Below are 12,840 nucleotides of genomic sequence, written 5' to 3' on the forward strand. Positions count from 1 at the left end.
AAGTCTATTTATTTTTAAGCATTTTATTGTACTGTACACAGAGTTTTATGAATTGTAAAAACACATTATTTTGTACCATTTTGTTTCACTTATAGTAAAAGTGTTTATCCTATTACATATAGGGAGGGAAAAATCATTTCTTTCACTGGACCAAAAACTCATTTTCAGTGGTAAAGCTACTACCTCTCAGTGGTGAAGTAATGGGCCGTGACTGTCTGCATTTACACACTTCTGTCGACCAACTTTGTTCAACATGCACCAAAAACACTACATTTCTCATCTTGTGGAGAGTACGGCAGACGGAGATGCTGACGGCTAAAAGGGGACAAAGGAGACAATTAAAAAGGTTTGGGATTTATGTGAAGCAACGCAAAGTACTGGGTGAATGGAGCGCTTTTAAAATTTTTATTTCGGATTAACTGAGGTTTTCCCATAAACTTCAAAGCATCAGGGAAGTAATTTTCACTGTTGGTTTATTCATTTTTCAAAGTTAACCTTATTCTGTTGATTAAAGGTTCCTCCCTACACATCCCCTTGCACTTGACATGTTCAGTGTTCTCCGTTAGACTTGATTCATTAAATATTTTCACATAAAAGGTCAAAGTAAAGAAAAAAAACTGCATGGACTAGGAACCACAGGAGCCATTAGAAAAAAAAATTAAATAATCGGATACGGCGGCTTCTACAATACTTTTATCTCGGTCTTCGCTGTGCTGCAGCACAAGAAAACTCACAAGCCATGCAATGACAAGAACATGCACCAAATGAATCTACCTCAGACTAAACTGCTAAAAGGTTTTCAGATTCATGACAGAAATAAGAAAATATATAGCAAATTTAAGCCCATCTGTCAAGCTCCCTCTGTCAATTATAAACAATTACAGATGGAAAAAGTGTTAAATTTCCCCTGAGGTATGGTTTAGTCATTTTCTTTAACGGGAGGCGGGGAGGTGGTACTAAGTAAAATCAACTTTTTGAGCTTTATATGATGTTATAATACTATTCCTTCATCAAAATCATACCCAGAGAGTTGCTTTGAGTCTTTGATGCATATTTGAAGAAATCTTCAGTGGCAGTCATTCAGGGAAGCCTAAACACCTGCTCATACAACGCTCCACCTATTTACCCAAAGCTCTGTCAGTTCCCAGCCGACCTTCTGCCCCAGAAAGCACCACTCCCCGCTCCTCCCCCACACAGCTCCATATATAGCATGTGTACTTTCATAAACTCCAAAGTATAAGAAAAATAATGTGTCGTGCACACTGACAACATTTTAGTGCTATTTTAAATATAGAAATAAAATTAAAGGCAAACCGAACAGAGGACAAAAGTGGACATGTTGTTTTGTCAGAGGCAAAAAAAAAAACAACAACAAAAGAACGTCTGCAACAAGTAGCCAATGATTTGACCCTTCTTAAACAGACTAAAATTTTTTCCTCCTCCACAGAATGTGTCTCTCAATATAAAAATAAATGAGAGAATACTCTGCGTTAGCTGTTGATAAATAACTTTATGCCAGCTAAAACATAATCAATCATGTGGTAATTGTCAAATAAGAGGCTTAGTGGCTTTAGTGAAATCCAAGTGGTGACATTTGAGCATTTCATATAATTACGAAATCTGTAAAGGTCAAACTGTGTTTAGGATTCAACCTCAGCTTTCAATCTACTTTTTAAAACCCCAAAAAATGGCTCTATCACTCAAAATAGCCGTACAAATCACAATCAACAAACACAAGGACTGCACAGATCACATCTTCATTTTATGCTACTAAATACATGTATAACTTAGATAGAATGAAATAGAAAACTACACTTTTAGTAATACTGCAATGCTGTTTTCCGCTGTTTTGATTCATGTACGTAATTTTACGTGGGCAAACAACGAATCAAAATTCATTTATTTATTAGTTTTCACGTTTATTTATTTACATGCTGGCTTTTAACCTCTTTCTAAAGACTACCCCACTGAGTGAGCCACGACAATGGGCTGCCTATGGAGCGGGACTCAGGCAGAATATAAATGGACTCTGACTGGCCTGAGCCACGCTGCTCTTCATCTCTCATTTCCCAAATGTGTGCCTCTGGAAAGAACAGGCCAACCCTAGATTGAGGAAGACATCCTGCAGCAGGGCTTTTTAAATATTCCCCACACACTTCTAAACCGTTGCCCAAACGTTGGAAGCGGTAGTACACACACACATACGCACACGTATATAAATAAATAAATAAATAAATATATCGTAAGTGAGAGCAGAGCAGAGCAAGCCAGACGATATGGGAGAAAACAAGAGGAAAGAATTTTAAACAGATCCCTCAAATATTATCTAATTGGATCATGTGGCTTTTCCCTGATTCACTCACTGTTAGAAGCACTGTGCACATGCTCCAGGAGACAACATCAGCATGACTGTGTCCAGCCAGATGAAAGCTTGCCAACCTCCAACAGCTTGCCCTAACACAAATAAAGTCAAATTAGAACATGTGGCACACTGGGGAAATAATAATAAATATAAGGGGCTCTAAAAAGCTCAAACAGAGCTGATCTTATCAGTCGGAGCTGGTTGTGGGTTTACATTCACAAAATCTTGCAGGTAAGTTAGGTGAATTTATGTAGTTTTTTTTTTTTTTCTCGTCATGCTGCTACTCAAAGAAGTTTTACGCATTCACCCAAATACACACAAATTCATACACTGATACTCAGATCGGTAGGTAACTTGGGTCTCCAGAGGGGCATGAAGATGTGGCAGGAGGAAGATGGAATCAAACCAGCAACTGTGAGATCACTATTCTTCCCGCTAAGACACAGTTAATCTGAATGCAAAAATTTTTGCAATATGAACCACATGAAAAATCAGCAGTCTACTGAATTTATACTTGTAATAATATTTTGGCACTAATTATGAAAGCGTATCAACTCTTGTTTTTTAAAGTATAAAAGGAACGTAGCCTGCTAATTAATCTGGCTAATGTCACATTTTCTTTGCAGCATGATGTCTCCGTTTACAATTTTCTGAAAACATGACATCTATTGCAGTGTGGACAGTTGAAAATGATGCCACGTCCAAATCACATTTGTTAGTGGAGAAGGTGAATTTTCATATGAGTTGGTAACCCAGCTCAGAGAAGAGGCAGGACAAAACATCAACTGCATAGCCACTCTGAACATTCATACATTCTGCAAATTATACAGATATGGACGTGCAGAATCTAGAATGCGTTCAGCTTCCCTGGCTAAAGTTGCTCTATGCTTTTTAAGGGTGAGCTCCACTGTTGCATCTGCAAGTTTTGCACATAAATGCAATAGGACAAATGTGTAGCTTGGAAGAGCGAAAAAAACAACAACCACATTGGCTTTTTTTTTTTTTTTTTACTTAATTTCTCTATCCAGCACATTTTCATATAACAAATTTACACAGCTTTAAGAAAACTAATCAGTGACTTAAATGATCCTCTCTTACCTTACGGGCGCAGCCGCTATATTCCAAGTCATCAAAGGTTATTGCGCAAATTTTCAGAGGACAACACGCAGTAATAATGAGAAGTATGTTTGACTGCACACGACCTAATCCCGTTCTCGGTGTCCTTCAGACGTCGTCAACCCAACATAATCTTCAATCCGAGGGGATCGCAGCTCTGGCTCTCACAAACTGTGATCTCCCCCCACTTTAAGCGTGCAGTTCACTTTCTCCTCCGCAGATGACAAAGTTGTCCATGTTCATGTTTTTCTTTTTCTTTTCTCTTTTTAAAAGCAGAGGAGCCCAGTGACCAAATGTTAACGTTTTCCAGTGCAAATGAAAATAACAATAAACTACTGAGATATCTGTCCTTATATCTATTGCCCACTCCCCGTTGCTGATGGGTGGCAAATCCGACTACCCGCTAAATGGATCCATACATCATCCAGCCGCGATGTGGAGACGGTCAGAGACGTAAAGCGAAATCTCCCGGTGTATTTATCGACAGCTTGGGCTGGCTGGACACCCACCACCTCATTTCTTGTGCTTTGGCGCCACCCAAAGTTAAACTGAAGCTTGGGATTTTCATCATGATTTATGCTAAATTTATCACCTCCCAATTGATAAATTTGTCTCTCTCTCTCTCTCTCTCTCTCTCTCTCTCTCTCTCTCTCTATATATATATATATATATATATATATATATGTCTGGGGTTTCATTTCAAGTTACAGGTCAACATTACATTATGGCAGTTTTATTTTGAATTAAGTTCTGTAGAAATGTTATAATTTTTACTCTGACATTTTCCTCTCAACAGGACAAATGCAATTGAACTTTGCTTTTATGCCACCCCACAGCTGTTTCCTCGCCCTTTTTTTGTGTGTGTTTCGTTCTGCAAAGTCCTTTTGTCATCTTCAGACTTCAGATCTTCTTCTACAGACCATTTGTTACTCCAATTTACAATTTTCACTTCAGCTTAAAAGTGAAGTCCGGTTTTCTCTTCTCCTGGTAAGTTAACAAGCTTTGTGCTAAATGTATATTTTATGAACTGACCACCAACAAAATACTTTGTTTTTCTCTCTTTTTTTGTTGTTCTTGTGTTTTTTGCTCGACTGACCTAGAAGCAGCTTCTTCTTATTTGGACAAATAAGACCTGAAATTTGCTCTATTGAGAAACATTTATTCAGAATTGTTCGTCCCTGTTGTCTTTCTTTGAGGTGATAATAGTGTCACCTTGATCATGTAGTTTACATGTTTCCTGACCTGGATTGAAAACACCATGATGTAGCTCTAATTTGTGTGTTACCCTTTCATCAAACTGTGCCATTTCATTTATTTTGATGTTAGTGCAATGTGTTTTAACATAATGCATTGCAATGCAAAATTATTTATATCCATTGAACGTTTTGCTGAAGATCTGATGTTGTTGTACCATCCTTCCAGACCACTCAGGTCTTCTGGTTATGGCCTGCTCTGCATCCCAAGAACTTAATATGAAGAAGACACATTCAGCTTCTATGCACCACAAATCTGGAACAAACTTTCAGAAAACTGCAAAACAGCTGAAACACTGAATTCCTTTAAGTCAAGGCTAAAACTCCACCTGTTTAGGAGTGTCTTTTAAACCATGATAAATGAAGCATTGACCAGCTTATTTGTGTATTGATGATTTTGATGGTGGCACTTCACATTTGTTGGCCGCATGTTGTTTTAATGACTACCTGTTCTTGTGTTTTTATGATGTAAAGCACTTTGAACTGCCTTGTTGCTGAACTGTGCTATACAAATGAGATTGATTGCTTTGATTTGGTCATGTTACAACAATAGATTTAAATGCTGAATTGTGAAGTGGAAGGAAAACAGCACATGGTGTTCAAATTTTATAAGAGAAAATGTCTGAAAACGTCAGGTTAATTGGTCTATCTAAATTCTCCCTAGGTGTGAGTGTGTGTGTGAATGGTTGTTTGTCCTGTATGTCTTTGTGTTGCCCTGCGACAGACTGGCGACCTGTCCAGGGTGAACCCCGCCTCCCGCCCGGAACGTAGCTGGAGATAGGCACCAGCAACCCTCCCGACCCCATTAGGGACAAGGGTGAACAGAAAATGGATGGATGGATGGATGGAAAATGTCTGAAAACAGTGGGTTGCATTTATTTTCATTTTTCCTTAAAACTTTGCAGAATTGCCTGTTTGTTTAATTATATCTGCTACTATTCTAGGATATATTTTACTAGCTTAGCACATTTATAGTACAGACTGAATTTTTATCATACTTTTCTATGCAAAATAGTAAATAATACATAAATAATTTTAAAGTCTCAATTGGAACTGAGTCAGAACTGGGCCATTCTGACAGATGAATATACTTTGATGTTAACCATGCTATTGTAGATCAAGGCTGTATGTTTAGTCTTTGGCAAACTTCCGTCCCACTCTAATAGACTTTGATAGCCTCTAACAAACTTTCTTCCAGAATTGCCCTGTATTTAGCAAATGGCCTGTCAATGGCAAATGTATACTTGGACTTGGATTGCCTTTTCTTTCATTACTGAAGAGAAGCAACCCCAGGGCATGATTCTGCCACCATCATGTTTCACATTGGGGATTTTGTATTTGGTGCGATGTGCAGTGTGAATTTCAAACAACACACATACTAATTTGCATGTAGCTTAACTACAATTGTACAATTCTGGTCTCATGTGACAAGAGGACCTGGTTCCATGTCCCACGCATGACTTGTGGCTTTCTTCATTCCACTCTTGCGTAAAGGCCACATTTGAGGAGATCATGACTAATAGTTGTTGTTGTGACAGATTATCCCATCTGAGCTGTGAATTTCTTGAGTTCCTTCAGAGTTAGTCTTACCATAGTTCTTTGATAATTTCTCTTATTGCCCAGGCTGTTAGTTGGATGGTCCTGTTTTGTTAGGTTTGAAGTTGTGCCATACTCTTTGGATTTTCTGCTAAAGGAGCAGAGGGTATTATTTAAGTCCTTCAAAACTGGGTTTATAATCAATATTTGCTTTATACTTCTCTGCAGCTTCATCCCTGTACTGTGTTCATGACTCTTCGTGATGCTTTTTGTTCACTGAAATCCCCACAAAATGAAATAATAAATAAATTCTGTTTGCAATTTTTAAAAAAAATGAAACTGATCAATACTTTTATAAGGCACTGTATTATCAGTGCAGGGATTTTTCTCCACCTAAGCAAGAAGAAGAAGAATCTTGTTTTTTCTTCTGTAAAAATGATGGTTTTACCCTATTTTAAATCAAATAGTATTTTTTAACAACTTAGCACCCCTCTATTGAACTGACTGACTTTACATTGTCTCCGATATATTAGTGATCGACATATAGTTCATGCAGGCAGCTGCCAGAAATCTATTTACTGTGTCACATTTCCATTTTGTGCCGAATATCAGGTCCCAGACGTGTCTGCGACTAAATTTAAGTTGGTTCAATAGTTCAGCACCTCAGAGCCCTTTTCCATAAGAAAATGTAAAAAAAAAAGAGCATTATTGAGATTACTGAACCTTGTTTTTATGCAGATTTTGCAAATTCCTCAGAGTGCTTACCAAAGCACATATCAGGTAAAATCGATCACTTGTTGTTCACTGTAAATCGTGCTAAACAAAATATCCATTAAATATAAATTCCAAATCTATATGTAGGGCTGTGTTATTACTTGTAGAGTCTTCCTGGACCATGTTCTCCAACAATAAGCTCTTATCTGTAAACTTCAAATCTTATCAACTTGCTTTTTAGGAATTAATATGTGTTGTTTGTTTTTCCCCTCAACTCTGCAAAATTATTCTGAAATCCGGATCCGTCCCCGTGTTTAAGGACTGAGATGATTTAGAGAACTGTGGGAGGATAAAATTAAAACTGTGGCGTAAATAAAAATCAATTGAGTTAGCAAATATACCATCACGAGACAACCTTAAAGTAAGATTTTTTAAATTTTATTTTTAATTTTGCTTGATAAAATGCAGTAATACATGTACATGTATCAAAACTGAATGCCTTGAATAAAAGATGAATCTAGAATTACTGCACGCAAGATTATAAGTTTGTCATTTGTAACTGAAAAACTGGAGAAATATTAAAAAGATAAAGGAATACAGATGTTTAGAAAAAAGGGTCCTCATTATTTACTCTAAGGAAAATTCTGTCCCATTAGGTCAACTCATCAAATCTAGGTTTATTTCATTTTATTCTATGTTTATTCTTGATTGTGTTAAACACAGGTACACACAAAACAATCTGTCAAGTTAAGCTGAGGTTGTAGGAAGAAAAGTAAAAGAAAAAAGTAGGAAAAATAAAGCAAAGTTTGTGCAATTTTGCTTGGGAAGCAGGTGGTGTTGGGAACATGGAGGGCTTGCGGGTGGTGGAGAATTTGGGGGTTATGAGGATGAGCAGGTTTTCACAATAATTAGAAAGTCAGTTTTTGATTCCTGGCTACTCTGTTCCACACATGAAAGTGTCCTTGGCAAGGATGCTGAACTCTACACAAAACCCCCCTGTGTATTATTCAAGAGGGAGGAATTCAGGACATAATATGTGTACAAAGGAAAATGTGCCCTGCAAGATCAATGAATGCAACTCATGCTGTAAAGTACACAAGTGGTGATTAAAAGTAGGGAAAAAATGGCATGTCTGTAATAAATTGCACATTTGGAGATGTTTCATATTCCCTACAAAAAAATATGGCTCATAGCCTCTGACCTAAGAAAAAACACTGAGTACAAGTGCCACAAAGCTGACTAATAAAAGCTGAAGTTAACAAATGGGCTATGTGAGGTGTTTCCCATCTGTATACCCTTGGGTGCCAGAAAATTCTCATGAACAATAGTAAGAGCCAGCAGCAAAAGGACACTACACACTGAGAAGGTGTGGCTCAAGGGCAAGCTCGGTGTTGTACTACATCAAAAAGATGTGTGACATTCAGCTTGATGCATGACCACATAGTAACAATGGATATTTGAATGTAAAACAGTCAATAAGAGGTTTGTGTTTTTCTTCATAAGCTAAATGACTGTGCTCCTTAACAATATTGAACATGATTAATCACTGTCTGGAAGAGGATAAAACTTTATTATGCAAAAACACAAGCTTATTCTGATGTAAAAAGAAAACTAAAATAAAGTAAAACTTGCAGAGTCATTTATTGATTTTCATGCGAGTTATTAAACTGTCCATAAACACTGAGATGAATTATAAAAAACTCATTCTGTCTGGTTAAATCATGGCTTTGGTCGTGACTTTAGACAAGTGTTTACTAAAATTAAAACCCATTTTGCTTTTGTAACATATCCAGTGGGCAACAAATGTAAAGGATGAAGCATTGCTATTTAGGGGGAAACAACAGCAATTACCCAGAGAGAATTTCATGCTTAATGGGTCAACATGCTGCACTTTGTCAAACCACAAATCTTTCAGTTAGTTCTTAATTAATAAAACACATTTCTCTTTCTCTGACAAGTCACTGTCCCTCTTTTTGTTATGTAGATAGAAATGTCAGATATGGGTATTTTTTTTTATAATGCAGAAAGGTTCAGTGGTGCTTTGAATGATTCATTACACCCTGCTAGAGCTGAACAGCTATCTCACATTAAAAACGCTGTCCTAATTTGCATAAAGAATATTACTCTTGCTCTCATTTTGTAAAAGTGGTAGACTTTCTGCACATTATATTAAGCTTGTCTTGTGTGATGTGTGTCCTATTTTTTGGTTCTATTTTGTGAAAGTAGGATATATAGTTTGTGTTGAAAAATTGTATTGTATCAACAAAAATGATAGAAAAAATTCTAACATTATTCTCAAACAACTCACGATTTCAACCATTATTATAAAAAACATCTCAATTTTGTCGCTATTAATCTACATAACAAAATATGAATATTTGAATAAAAAGTCCAGCCACCCAATAAGAATCAAAAGAAGACATTTTTATTCATTTACAGACATTTTGACCCACAGTCCTGGTTATTTAAAAAAAACAGGTGCTTGAAAAACTTGACAGAATTGTATCGAAAGGACAAATGTTTGCTTAATGCTAATTTTTTTTTACATTTGTATATTTTGCATTTCAATTCATAGTATTTTTTGCAATCTTATATTGCTAATTGTCATAGTTTGTCACAAGGTATTTGTTGTGTATGTACCTTCTTGTCCTTTGATTCTTGTCATCACCTCACACTAAATCTCAATTTGTTCAATTTAATTTAGAACTAAAGACTTCTATGTATATCAGAAATCCTCCTTTGTTCAAAAGCATCCAATGTGCATTTGAATCCTTGACTGCGTCTACTGTTTTTGTTTGTTTTGTTTTGGAGTGAAATTGGTTGTTTTTGCACTTCATTTTTCCTCCTTTCTCTTGCTTAGTGAAAGGAAGGAAAAAAGCTCTGTTAGCCATGAGAAACAGAGAAAAACAACTCTATTCTAAACTTAATCAATACTTCTTTAAAGCAGAAGCAGAATGCACTGTACTAAAAGACTTTATGCTACAGGCAAGGAATTGACCCCAGGGCTTAGTGTGGATGAGCCATCTTTGCATGTTCTGAATCACGTGATCAGAATAGAGAAAGGCAGGTAAACAGCTTTCTTACGATATTTGATAGGGAGGGGATTTTCCAGGCAAGTTTAACTGGATAAAACCTCATGGCAAACCAGACACAGTGAAGGGATTACCCCATCTGGCCCCAGAACCTTTTTGGATTCCAAAGGATAAACTGGAGTGGAAGGCAGTGGATGAAAAGCAGCCCTTCATAATTGGAGGGATATAAGGAAATGTGCAGAGATGAAAATGCTTATGCTTTGCCTTAGATCAAAGGCTGCCTTCTTTAAAAAAAAAAAAAGCTGATTCAAAAATGACAGGTCAACCTCATTCCATCCGGGTATTTAAAGTGTTATTTGCAGAAAACAATTATTTTGATAAATCTCCAAAATACAACGATTAGCTGTCAGACTGCATTTGTGGTGTTAATCTCCTGTATTATTTATGGCATAATATGATTTGTCATCATCAATAACAGGAACAAAATGTCCGTCTCCCAAGCAGAATTTCATTAGGGGGCCAATGTGCAGTTAAACCCATTAGCCAGCAGAGCAACACTGACCTCCCAATTTATATTTTCATGGTTGATCTTATTATTATGATTTAACTCTGGACTAAGCACATTTCAACTTTTATTTGTACGTTAAAATTTATAAACATGCTTGACAAAAATGTTTTATTTGTATTATTAAACAATCTATTGAAAATATTTGTTAACTGACATAAAAGTGGAAGCAAGTGAACTTCAGAATTCAGATGAGTAGAATCAGGGAGGAACCGCCACATTTACTGTTGTATTTACAAGTTACCATAGGAAAAGGGGACACTCCCTGATGCACAAAGACCAGTAAGAGTGTACAAAAATGGTTTCCCATCTATGACACAAGCAGCAGAAATGATTAGACAATGATGATACTGTTGACTTCACTTTCAATCTATGAAGGTCTTCCCTAAACCTCTGATCAGGTCAGAATTTTGCTCTGTCATCCACAGCTTGAATGAAGACTGTGACATAAACTCAGCCTTTTGGGAATAACCCCATATGTCCTATGCACTGCTGAGGTGAATACCGAGTTGTAAATCTCTGTCTATGGAACTGTAATCACAGTGAAGGCTGTGTAAGCACAGCCTGTGATCTCTGTGGTTTGACTTGAATGATGTGAAAGGACAAAGTGATCTGTAATTGGAATTTGTTGTTGAGTATTTATTGTGGAACTATGATCTGAATGAGGCATGGTGTTGTGTGTTTTTTTTTTTACATGTTTTGTGGTACAACTTCTGTTGAGGCCCCCAGACCACAATATGGTCTTATATGTCAGTCTTAATTAAGTATACTTTAAAACATTACAAAAACGTATGGGGCCAGTGGTAAGTGGTAAATGGCCTATATTTGTATAGCGCTTCATCTAGTACAGAGGATCCCAAAGCACTTTACATTACATTCAGCCATTTACCCGTTCACATACAAATTTACATGCTTTGCCTTAGAAAAGTGTAAATTAGGAGTAAAGAAAAACATTTTCACAATACTGTATGTGACAGAAAATTTCCCAAAATCTTAAACATTCTACATCGCTATCTAAATTAAAGTCAAATCCTGTAATTACTGCAGTGTCCTTCGGCTCAAGCAGAGTTTGAAAGTCATTAACCTGCTGACTGAGGTGCTGAAGCCTCTGCAGACCCCTGGAAATGCAGTGTGGATGTGTGTGTATTGCTGCAAGCCTTATTATCTCCAGGGAGATTTGATTTATGTCCTGCCTCAGTCTGTTGTTTGGCATCTTCACACTCCCTGCTAGCCTTTGTCCCCCAGAGATGCAGCAAACCAGGCCTTCCCATCAAAACATATTATTTCCTTATCATTGCTCTCATTCAGCCTCATATACCTATGTTAGATTCAAATTGCATAACTCATAGAAGAGATTATGTAAATTAACTTAAAGATTATTTTTAGAATTTGTTGAGTCAGAACATTTCAGAGCAAAGAAAAAGCAAATGGTCACCATTTTCCTCTTTGGATGGTATTTTAAATAAAATAAATGAAGCAAAATTAATACTTTTGTCACATCTTACTTAAATCAAAGGAAGGCTGGTTTCTATGGCTTTACTCAAAAAATATGCCAACTTTGGGGCAGAAATTGCACATCTAGAGCAATGTTTCATGCATACTTTTGGGAATGAACATTTATGCATCAGTAATGTTAGCACATTAGATCAGATGGAAACTGTGGCCATAAAAAAAAGCATTAATTCAGTCATTTTATTTTATTTATTTTTTGGAACTATGGGGATATATACAGATGGTTCTTTTCACAGGCGTTCCCTAAGTACTACATTTCAAATACACTTTATGTAAAAGCTGTCTTGAGGGCACACTCAGACAGAGAGGTTCGGTGCAGACAGAGCTCATCAGTGCTTAAGTCCAGTGATGAAAGGAAATCACCTCAGAGCTGCTGGGCTCTTACTCTAAAGTGAATTCCGTTTTAAAGGTTTTTTGACGAGGCAACGCTCAGAAGCTTTCTGCTGGCTTAATGCACATGGCTGTTTCACTATGTAGAAGCACAATATACACAGATGAACAAAAATCAATGCACAGCCATTATAGCTCCGTTGGAGCATTCAACCATCCGCAAAGAGAGGTCAACAATGCCAGTCACTTTTCACTCCCCCAAAAACAAACACAAATAGCTGGTAGCAACACTACTGGAAAGCAAAAGAAAAACATACTTACAGTATCTGCTTTGTACTTTGTTTTCTAAATGTCTTTGAATTATATAGAATTAGTGGAAATGATAAAGAGCAGTATGCTAAAAGGAATATTTGGTGTTAA

General features: G+C 36.8%; 1 protein-coding gene across 2 annotated transcripts in view; it reads right to left on the bottom strand.

Moving 5' to 3' along the window:
• Positions 1 to 3,958, bottom strand: part of LOC114138396 (protocadherin-15-like) — a 175,653-nt gene extending 171,695 nt beyond the window's left edge. Inside the window, exons 1-2 of one of the 2 annotated variants that reach the window (XM_028007618.1) lie at positions 3,461 to 3,958; positions 2,364 to 2,454 (exon numbers count right to left, since the gene is read on the bottom strand). The gene's annotated coding sequence lies outside the window, so the exon portion shown is untranslated. The remainder of the gene's footprint in view (positions 1 to 2,363; positions 2,455 to 3,460) is intronic. The other variant, XM_028007619.1, reaches the window with a different exon arrangement.
• Positions 3,959 to 12,840: the final 8,882 nt, after the last annotated feature.

This window comes from Xiphophorus couchianus, chromosome 22 (genome assembly GCF_001444195.1).
Source record: "Xiphophorus couchianus chromosome 22, X_couchianus-1.0, whole genome shotgun sequence".
Taxonomy (NCBI): domain Eukaryota; kingdom Metazoa; phylum Chordata; class Actinopteri; order Cyprinodontiformes; family Poeciliidae; genus Xiphophorus; species Xiphophorus couchianus.